The sequence below is a fragment of the Solanum verrucosum genome, unplaced genomic scaffold (genome assembly GCF_900185275.1).
Source record: "Solanum verrucosum unplaced genomic scaffold, falcon-dt-bn FXZP01000208.1, whole genome shotgun sequence".
In the NCBI taxonomy this organism is placed as follows: Eukaryota; Viridiplantae; Streptophyta; class Magnoliopsida; order Solanales; family Solanaceae; genus Solanum; species Solanum verrucosum.
Genome location: NW_026020329.1, coordinates 1399722 through 1411933, shown reverse-complemented (window position 1 = coordinate 1411933; position 12212 = coordinate 1399722).

Sequence of the window (12212 nt, the reverse complement as noted above, 5' to 3'; positions counted from 1 at the left end):
GCTGGAAAACTAAGCAACATAGGCTAGAAGGAAATTTGGAAGAAACTGAAAAGTTTACCTTGCTTAACTCAACTCAACCTGACTGACTTCTTTCAATATAAGGCAATTTAAAACAAGTGCGATATAAAGAAAGATTGTTTAAAACATGCTATAAACTATGTGTGTATACAAAGATACAATAAGCCTGAAATGTATATAGAAATACAATGAACTGATGTATATAAAAATACAATAATCTCTGTGTATGAAAATACAATAACTGTTGTGGGAGTTTCTCTAACCGACAACCATCACATAAGAGCTATAGTGATGATACAGCGATCGACCTCACGCTACCAGAGCATCTTATACCCGGCCAAAGGTATAAGACCTGAACTACCTAATGGATCCACTAGTCTAATCTGAGAAGGATTCATCTAAAAAGTATAATCCTTTTCTACCCATGGTGGCTAACATGGTTCTATGGGGGCTGTGGGTTCTTTGAATGCTCCCCCAATTCGGTGTTCGATATTACTCCCAAAAATGTACTGGCTCTTATGTTTTTAAAACATATTTATTCCTGCTGATATGAGATAATTACTCAAAAACTAGCCCGAAGGCTCTTTTGTAAATCTCAGTTTCCAACCTTGTTTAAATGTAAAAACATTTCTTTAAAACTTCTTTGGGAATACATAGTTCCCTAATAACTTTGAGAAATGAACCCAACTTTAAACTCTTTACTTTACTTGAACTCTTGGCTTGATGTGAAACTCTTAACTTAACATGAAACTCTTAACTTTTGACTTGACTTGAAATTCAATACTTTTGACTTGACTTGAAACTCGAGTCTTAAAAATGAAGCTAAAACATTCACTAAGGACTCTTGAACAACTTTAAAAACTTGCTTTGACTTACTTCACTTCTAAGCTTAACTCTTAACATCACTTGACTTCTAACTTTACTTGACTTGGAACTAACTCTCCTTGAATTGGATTATGAACTTAAGGGTAATGACTTGTGTTTGGAAGGACCCCATGATGATTAGGAATAATTTAGGACAGCTAGACTTAAGAAATTTTTTGAAATTTAATTATGAAAACATAACAGATTCTGTTCACAGAGGGAACACAGCTGCAACGCAACTTGTTTCCTGAAAGCAGCCTGACTTTTCTCCTTCATGTTGCCAATTCTAAACCCTCTTAACTTCAAAGGTTCTTTTCCCAAACACTTGGGGTCATAAACCCCTTAACATTTAGTGGATTCCACTAAAAAACACAACCAAATCCTGTCCCAAATCAACAAGAACTTCAACAACACAACCAACAACTTCAACAACCAAAATAGATCTTTTCTTGGAATTAAAAACGAGTTGGTGTGTGGGGGTATGAACCAACCAACACTAAGGATCATAAAATCCCTCAACATACAAGAGATTCAACTCAAAAACACAACCAAATCATGTCCAAATCAACAAGGGACTTCAACAACACAATTAACAATATCAACAACACAACCAACAACTCCAAACAACACAACCAATCTTTTCTCAATAATAAAACGAGTTTGGTGTGTGGGGAAAAGAATCAACCCATCACTATGAACTCACATACCTATTAGGGATCACCCCCGACGATTTCCACGACGATCTTTGATGGAAACTCCTTGATCTCCTTTTCTTCTTCTCTTCTTTCTCTCTTCTTCTCTTCTTCACTCTCAAGAACCCTAACTTTCTCTCTTTTAAAATGGAACAAAAATGATCCACAAACAGACTAACACATAAATATAACCTCAAAAGAAATGATTTGTGAAAAGACCAAAATACCCTTAAATTTCCGAACGGACTCCCTGCCAACTGCCCCAATTTTCAAAGGGCATAACTCGCTCATATGAACTCAGAATCGAGCAAACTCGGTAGCGTTGGAAAGATCGTTCCACAAGATTCACAACCATAACTGGAACTACTCCTAACTCATCCTGAGCTAGGAGTTACGACTACTCAAAGTTGGCCAAAAACTCACTGATTTCCACACTTAGCCAAATTTTCCAGATTCTGAATTTTTCCAAAAAAAATGACTACTTCCAATTTCAAGCTTCTTCATATTCATTTTAAATTGTCGGATGTTACACCAACTCACATATTCGTACATTCAATGTACTGATGCCAGTTGGCCTGCATCTTCTTATGATGCAGACGCAGGTAACCAGGATCAGCATCCAGCGCCTCGTTGATCCAGCTTGAGCACTAAGAGTCTATGGTGAGCCTCCTTGCATTCGGAGGACTCTTTTATTTGCTTTCTAGTTTATTTCATTAGGATGTTGTGGGGTTTGTCCCAACATCCATCTCAGTTGTTTTAGAGGCTTCATAGATAGTCAGTTATTAGTTCTTTAGTCTTCTCATTTTATCTTATGTTAAGACTTGGGTTGCCATTTTGGCCAAGTTGAATGTTTAAATCCTTTTAACATTCTAAGTTATATTATTAAGCTATTTGAGAAAGTTATTTTGATCATTGAAATCATGCTTAGAGTCTTCCGCCGAGTTAAGTAAGCCAGACCAAGGGTTTGCTTGGGGCCAGCAATGGTTCTGGAGTGCCAGCCACATCCAGGGTGTAGGCTCGGGGAGTGACAGAAAATAACCCAAATATGATCAAAGCATCTACAGATTCAGTTATTGTCATAAAAACAACTGGAAACGTCAAATACCAAGGTAATAATACTATATCATTACCTACGGTCATAACATGTAGATCATTGACGATTAAGTTATATTTGTGGCGGAAATGATTCAAACAAAACAAACAAATTGAATAGTTCACACCCCTCAAAAATACGACTCAGATTGCTGAATTTTTCAGCAACTTATAATCATGATTTCAAGTAACTAGCATTAGTGTCATTAACAGAGAGCTCATCTAAGGTGCTTGTTGATAGATAGCAGAACATCGAAGCTACAGAGTGAAACGACCCCAAAAATGCCCGAAAATGTGCTTCGGAAACACCTATAATTGTAATTTCCATATATCTCAAAATCCGTGCATCATTTCGGAAATTCGACTTCATATTCTTATTCAGGGGGTCAAATTGAGTGGGAAATGAGTCTAACCCGAATTTTAGAACAACCGTATCAAAATTCGAAAATCGCAAAAAATGCGATTTTGAGGGTCAACTTTAAAGGGGCATATCTCTCAGCACACAAGGAACTGGAAGGAGCTCAAACTATCAAAATTAAAGCTTTGTGAGTTAGCTTTCCAACGCAATTTGTTTCGCCTCATTCCGAGCTAGGATGAAGGATTTATAACCTTTTTCGTAAAACCTCGCCGGCAGAAAAGTGCCATTTCCAGTAAGCCGAAACACTGTTCACCCGCCCCATTAATTTTTCTAAGTGTTGGGACGTTTTTTTATAAAAAGGGGACATATCCATACTTAGTCATTTAACTTCAAAACATCCAAAAACTCTCTCTAAACCCTCTCCAAAATTCCACCAAGATCATCAACCAAATTCAAGGATCCCAAGCTTTAATTCCGGATTCAAGATTCAATCTCAAGCAATTCTCCATTCCAATCTTCATCAAGAATTCTCCAAAGTTGAGGTATGTGGGTTGATTGTGGAAACCTTCCTTTCCACAAGTCCAACCATTTATCCTCTATTTTACTTCAAGTTTATGGGTCCTTATGATCATTTATGAACTCTTGAATTATGGAATTATTACTACACATCCTATTATGGTCTATTTTTGTATATTATCATGAAATGGAATGATTATATGATGTTTATGGTTTTCATGCCTCCATGATCAAATTATGAAGGTTGTTATATATGTATATATATATATGTATGTTGTTGGTGGGCTGTTTTATATGGATTTTGAAATTGGTTGGACTTAGTACTCTTGAAACACATGATTTTATTTACATGAACAAGTAGCCCACCATATGTTTGATAAAATGTCATTTATAGAATTCTTATGAAATGGAAGGTCCAATGTATGTCCTATGAGTCGGATGATTATATAAGTATTGAAATGATGATGAAATGGATACATGTATATGATTTTCTCTATATAGTGTGTGAGTCGACCAAGCCTAGCTCGGGGGGTTGTAGGCCCGGGTAACCGTATCAAGGGGTTGGTACCTTGGTTGCCTAGTACGGGGGGTAGTAGGCCCGTATAACCGTATCGAGGGGTTTGTACCTTGGTTGCCTAGTACGGGGGGTAGTAGGCCCGTATAACCATATCGAGGGGTTGGTACCTTGGTCCCTAGCTCGGGGGGTGGTAGGCCCGGGTAACCACATTGAGGGGTTTGTACCTCTTTCGCCTCTCCAAGGGGGTGGTAGGCCTTGGAAATACTATATTGATGGTCACTCACCACACATGTACTACGTCCCACTAAATATGATTTTTATGTAAGCGTCATTATATACATCATTTCATTTATGTGCTATCTATCGGGTATGATTATGCATTTTTCCTATGATGTCTATCTATTATAGCATTGCATTGCATCCCACATACTTAGTACATTCAAACGTACTAACGCATACTCTATGCCTACATGATGTCACCATGTAGGGACCGGAGCACCGCTTGACCATCCTCCTCCGCGTGGCTAATACGATTTCCTATCAAGGTTATTGGTGAGTCCTCCATTCCGGGGACGTTGCTCATGATCTTTTGCTATGTATAAGACTTTTCTTTTTAGTTATGTTTTGACTATGAGGGTGAGCCCGGTAGTTTGTCTTGGCCCCCGCTAAGTACTCATGTTTAGAGGTGGTGTTGGACAAGTTGTGTATTATGCTTGAGCTTGACTCATCTATGGTATTTATGTACCATTTCTTCTTTTTTTCTCTTGCTCCCTTAGTCCCGATTTCCCCCTTTGATTTTGCTTATTGCTTATGGTCATTTTAATTGCTTCCGCGACCAAGGATGTGTAATGATACGCTATGAGGCTTGTTTGGGGTTCCTTCGGGTTCCCCATTCGCCGGTCACGTCTAGGCCCTAGGCTTGGGTCGTGACAAACTTGGTATCAGAGCACTAGGTTGATAGATCCTCGGAGTCCAACACACCGCGTTGATTAGAGTCCGATTCATGGTTGTGTTGTGCACCACAACTATGAGTAGGAGGCTATGAGACGTTTTAGGAAATGTTTCACTTCTTCATTCTCTAAGTCGTGCCATAGATCTATAAGCTCTCTCTCTTATTCCTTGTCTTATGGTGTTTAAAGTTGGACCAGTTGAAGGGTTCTTGCTAGAAGGAGCGAGTGGTTGTAATGCCAATTATGGCTATGTGACTTGTGAGCTTTGATGGAATAGATTATGAAGTTGTATTTTGTGTGATTAATGCTTCATAATTGTCTTTGTGTTGGTTAGAAGAACTTGTGTAGGCTTACTCCAAAGGGGGAGATAGTGTGCCTACCTAGCAAGGTAATTGTGAGGTTATGTTTAGTTGATGGTAGAACCCATATGGTCAAATTGTTGATTCCCAAAGGAGCCTATCCGAGAGTGGAGATGGGAAAAGAAATTATATGCCCTAGGTCGGGATTATGTTGTGTTTTGAAGTTGACTTTGAGGGTTGCATGTACCATCTAGTTAAGGTGAAGAATAAGAAGTATAAGTGTTGACCAACTTCAAAGGGTTAGTTGTTGTATTTTAAGATTGATCTTAAGTATGGTCACTTAGGTAGGGTGCTTAGATAATACCTAGGCATAGTTGGTTGGTAGACCCCACCAAAAGTGGTGATAAGGGTTGACATGGTCTAGAGTTGTCTTAATCCAACTTTAGTGAAAAAGAGAAAGGTTTCTTGGTCAAAATTCCTCTAAGTTCCTCTAAGGTTTAACCAAGAAAGGATGTCTACCCGTAAGTCTCAAAGAGTGAGTGGTAGTGGATCTTAAGGGTTCCGGTATGTGTTTTATGTTTTATTGAATTGCGAAAATTCCATGGGCCAAAGATAGAGGAAGATCCTCTAGAGTTTATAAAGGAGTTATCTAAGGTGATGAACCTTGTAGGAGTAATCTTAGTAATACTTGTCTTTCGTGACTTGATAAAGAGAATATCGCGATTTTTTTTTTTTGTGTCGTCCTTAATATTCATGGGTTTAGTTATGGCCATATGTGAGTGATTAGTATAACTCAACTTAGTCCTTATGAGTTTTATGATGTGTTGGATTTTGATGAATAGTGATTCTTAAGTGGTACCTAGAGATGTTGAGTGATTAAGCTCCTTTAAAAGAGGGTAGGAGTGAGATCCTCATTGGTTTGAGAATCATGTTGTGTAATGAGATAGTTTAGGCTTACCCCAATGCGGGATAATATGCTTAGATGGTAAGGTTATTGAGTGTCCTTGATGTTTATGAGATAGGTTTGCTTGAATTCTCACCTTATGTGGTTTAGTGAATTGGAGCAATCTAGACCCGGATTGGTAGATTCATATGAGATCTTGAGTGATATCCTAGTGACGGCCTTAGAAAAGGATGCTACTAGGGTTGACTTGGAAGAATTTTTGGGATGAAGGTACCGGTATGTGGTAATTTCATATGAGAGTAAGTGTTATGTTGATTTCCGGTACTACCTTATCTTGTATGATGCCTTATGAGGCTATGAGGCTTAGAGTTCTCCGGATGAGTTAATAGAACCTTTTTCGGATTTTACCCCGGTTAGTGGTTTAAAGTTAGAAAAAAAAGGGGTTTGTGAAGAATATCTCTTACCTTGTTCCCCTAGGAATACTCTTGTTGACTTAGTGAAACTTGGCATGTTAAGCCTTGATGTGACTCTTAGTATGGATGGGTTGCATACTTGGTGTGTTTTTATTGATGATAGGGCTCGGATGGTTAGAAGAATATGGGGCCCTTGAGTGTGTACTAGTTATCACCTTGTTGAGTAGGATGACATTTGGGTACAATTTCTTCCTATTATGGATTTGGTGTTTGATTGTGTCATATAAGGGTGGCATGGCTAGATGTTGAGGACCATAGACTTTTGCAAAAATGGCAAAATGTGAGTTTGGTTATGTCTTTAGGAGTGCTTGGAAAAAGTTTTCTTGAGGGTTGTAGTGAGGGCTTCCTCCTAAGGAGGGGATGGTGTGCTTAAAAAGCATGATTTGTTGAAATCCCAACATCCTCATCTCTTTCTTCCATTCCTATTCTAGCTTGAGACCAAGAGTTCCTAGATGGGCCTATGTTATGTTTTAGAAGTCATGTGTGATTTTTATATTCTGATGATTTCCTTATGAAAGGTATGTTTTTGAGAATTCATGTTTTGAGATAAAAATGAGTTTTCATGTTTCATGCCCCTCATGTTGATAGGCAATTAGAGTAAGTAACCTATGTGATTCATGAGGTGAATGGTTTAAATGTGCTTTTAAGAAGTAATTGCATAATTGGCCGAAGATCATATGATAAGCATGATTTGAGTTGGAGGAGGAAATTCCTCCAATGAAACGGAATATGTCTAAGTTGCATGCATATTGAGTTCGTAGAAGTAGTCCTATTCTCTCATGTTGTATGATGTGTGTTTTAAATGGAGATTTTTTTTTTCTCCTAAGTTGTGCATTGTGTGTAATATGACATACTTGACTTGATGATGTGAATTAAATGAACATGCTTGAATGTGTTCTTGTGAAATGGAATGTAGCTCCTTATGTGGTGGAAACTTTCCTAAAGAGTAGAGGAGGTAGTTCCTCCCATGTTTATGTGAATTAATGAGGTTTGCGCATTTCCATAAAAACTTGTGTTTTTGAAGAAAGATGAGTTGTATGAGTTGTTTCCCTCATGTTGTAGTGCATTGGTTATAAGTGATCTATTGTACTTCATGAAAATAAGGTATGAGCATGTCTTAGTAAGGAGTTGAGAAGTTCCTCCTTGAAAGAGTGCTATTGAACATGGAAACTTGCATATGTGCTTAATGATGTATGGACTATGTAATGACTAGGAGAAGATAGTTCCTCCTATGAACATGAGAAATGTTGATGTTGGTGTGTTATGACTAGGAGAAGGTAGTTTCTCCTTGAACATCACTAAACATGATAATGTCATTGCATACATTCATGTTTAAGTTGACAATTGGTTCATTGTGGTTTTACAATTATGTTGAGGTTTTTGAAATAAGGTGTAAATGCATTGTTGCATCCTTATGTGGGCTGAAATTGCCATGTTTGTGTCTCTCATGTATGTTTCTTTAACATTCGGGGACGAATGTTCCCAAGGGGAAGATATTGAAACGACCCCAAAAATGCCCGAAAATGTGCTTCGGAAACACCTATAATTGTAATTTCCATATATCTCAAAATCCGTGCATCATTTCGGAAATTCGACTTCATATTCTTATTCAGGGGGTCAAATTGAGTGGGAAATGAGTCTAACCCGAATTTTAGAACAACCGTATCAAAATTCGAAAATCGCAAAAAATGCGATTTTGAGGGTCAACTTTAAAGGGGCATATCTCTCAGCACACAAGGAACTGGAAGGAGCTCAAACTATCAAAATTAAAGCTTTGTGAGTTAGCTTTCCAACGCAATTTGTTTCGCCTCATTCCGAGCTAGGATGAAGGATTTATAACCTTTTTCGTAAAACCTCGCCGGCAGAAAAGTGCCATTTCCAGTAAGCCGAAACACTGTTCACCCGCCCCATTAATTTTTCTAAGTGTTGGGACGTTTTTTTATAAAAAGGGGACATATCCATACTTAGTCATTTAACTTCAAAACATCCAAAAACTCTCTCTAAACCCTCTCCAAAATTCCACCAAGATCATCAACCAAATTCAAGGATCCCAAGCTTTAATTCCGATTCAAGATTCAATCTCAAGCAATTCTCCATTCCAATCTTCATCAAGAATTCTCCAAAGTTGAGGTATGTGGGTTGATTGTGGAAACCTTCCTTTCCACAAGTCCAACCATTTATCCTCTATTTTACTTCAAGTTTATGGGTCCTTATGATCATTTATGAACTCTTGAATTATGGAATTATTACTACACATCCTATTATGGTCTATTTTTGTATATTATCATGAAATGGAATGATTATATGATGTTTATGGTTTTCATGCCTCCATGATCAAATTATGAAGGTTGTTATATATGTATATATATATATGTATGTTGTTGGTGGGCTGTTTTATATGGATTTTGAAATTGGTTGGACTTAGTACTCTTGAAACACATGATTTTATTTACATGAACAAGTAGCCCACCATATGTTTGATAAAATGTCATTTATAGAATTCTTATGAAATGGAAGGTCCAATGTATGTCCTATGAGTCGGATGATTATATAAGTATTGAAATGATGATGAAATGGATACATGTATATGATTTTCTCTATATAGTGTGTGAGTCGACCAAGCCTAGCTCGGGGGGTTGTAGGCCCGGGTAACCGTATCAAGGGGTTGGTACCTTGGTTGCCTAGTACGGGGGGTAGTAGGCCCGTATAACCGTATCGAGGGGTTTGTACCTTGGTTGCCTAGTACGGGGGGTAGTAGGCCCGTATAACCATATCGAGGGGTTGGTACCTTGGTCCCTAGCTCGGGGGGTGGTAGGCCCGGGTAACCACATTGAGGGGTTTGTACCTCTTTCGCCTCTCCAAGGGGGTGGTAGGCCTTGGAAATACTATATTGATGGTCACTCACCACACATGTACTACGTCCCACTAAATATGATTTTTATGTAAGCGTCATTATATACATCATTTCATTTATGTGCTATCTATCGGGTATGATTATGCATTTTTCCTATGATGTCTATCTATTATAGCATTGCATTGCATCCCACATACTTAGTACATTCAAACGTACTAACGCATACTCTATGCCTACATGATGTCACCATGTAGGGACCGGAGCACCGCTTGACCATCCTCCTCCGCGTGGCTAATACGATTTCCTATCAAGGTTATTGGTGAGTCCTCCATTCCGGGGACGTTGCTCATGATCTTTTGCTATGTATAAGACTTTTCTTTTTAGTTATGTTTTGACTATGAGGGTGAGCCCGGTAGTTTGTCTTGGCCCCCGCTAAGTACTCATGTTTAGAGGTGGTGTTGGACAAGTTGTGTATTATGCTTGAGCTTGACTCATCTATGGTATTTATGTACCATTTCTTCTTTTTTTCTCTTGCTCCCTTAGTCCCGATTTCCCCCTTTGATTTTGCTTATTGCTTATGGTCATTTTAATTGCTTCCGCGACCAAGGATGTGTAATGATACGCTATGAGGCTTGTTTGGGGTTCCTTCGGGTTCCCCATTCGCCGGTCACGTCTAGGCCCTAGGCTTGGGTCGTGACACAGAGAGGGCTGCGTTTGAAGATAGGAGATTCTATATAATCGCTAAACTTGAATTTTTTGTTAGAAACAATGTCGTAGTCAAAACGAAATAATAGTTCTCTTGTACTGATTCTCATACTCACAATGGAACTTCTGAATCATCATGAATTACAAATATAAAACAACCGCCTTATACAACATTAAAATCAAAGAGCTTCATAAAAACAATAGGGAAAACAAAAGAACAGATTTAATAAGTTGCAATTAAATTAATAGAATTCTGTTGTGAACCAAATTGACCCAGTAAGGGCTTATGGGCTATTAGAGAGTTTTATTTGGGATCCAGGCTCATTTAGCTATTGTTAAAAAGGTCTAGCGATTAGAAAGAACGGTTATGAAAATTATGTCGAAGCCTTGGCTTTCAGTCATCTCTCATCCCCTTTCTCGGTTCTAGTATCTCATCCCCTTCTAGTTACCTTCTTCTATGTTAATCTCTCCTTAGTTAGCATGTTATTACTTTGTTGAGCGTATTATACGTTGTAACTTGTATTAAGTGATAACAATATATATCAGTGTTTGTATTGGAAATCGGGTTTGTTACAAATTCAGAGATCACCATCACAGCTTTGCAAACCGAGACTAATAAAACATGATAATACAAAAAATAGAGTGCTAAAATCTGAAAGGAGATCAATAGAGAAACAACAATACACAGAAAAGGAATCAGATGTAGACCTGTAGAGACAGAAACAGAGGAGGCAACATTTATCGCCCAGATTTTGGAGAAGAACATTCTACATACCTGAATACTGTGATTTAGGACGTAGTATTATGACGGAATAGGTTTCTTGATGTCGCTGCTTTGATAAATAGGTCGCTGGACTTCTAGGTTAGTGATTTTTCCATATTACGCGAGCTTTTATTTGCAAAAGGCGGGAGGTTTTTTAATTAGAATAGGAAAAGGATTTGTGCAGCGGGAGTTTTTAATTTTTAGAATAAAAAATGTTTTCCGGCTATTTTTTTAATTTGCTACTAAAAGTGTACTTATTGCTGGCCATTCTACATTAGTCGTTGATATTTTGCCTCGAGTGAATACATTAGTGGCTATTAGGTTATTGCTGCAAAATAATTGTCGCTAAAGTCTAGTTTTGTAGTAGTGAGGTTATGTATCACACTATCAATGTAATAAATATATACATGATACATTGCATAAAACATGCATAATCTATTGCAGCATTGATGTATTAGAAATTTCATACTACTAACAAAGGCTAATTTAAGAAACAAAATAAACAAGATACATTGAGAATTAGTAACTTTGGTAAAGATGTGCATGAAGATGCATCCTTCTTCGATTCTGACTTATCCAACTCAAGATTCTTCATGAATAGTGGATCTTTTCTTTGTTTAGATCTATTTTCGACAAAATTTTCATTGTTTTACTTTTCAAAATTGGGGAGTGGAAGAAGAAATAGGGGATAAACTTACGAACTAGGAAATCAAACTCTTGCCAACAAACTGAAACTGAGTAATTTTAGTAAAATTGAGTTTTTTTTGTTAGAGGAAATGTTGATTCCAGTGTCTCCTAGGAGGCGCCATCATTGAGTAAACACCCGGTACCCAATTTGGGTTTTTCCATCCAATTGAGGGGTGCGTCCGTACGAGTGACATGTTTGTAGACGGCAGAGGTAAAAATGACTTCATTTTAATGGTAAGGACATAGTCAATTAGTAAACCAAAGTTGAGGGGTATTTCTTACCCTTTTCCCTATTTTATAACAAAGACTATTTTGCGATGCATTTTTCCAAAAAAAAATTGCTGAAGAAAAATTGGGTTACAATTTTTAACGTGAGGGGTTAGCTCATTCAATTTGTATATTCTCTTGTTTTTTTAAAAGAGGGACCATTGTGGGCAATCAATCAATCTATCCATTCCACACTTGAGGAAATTCAATTTCAATTTTAACATGTCTTCTAAAGTAGAAGACAAAAAAAGTT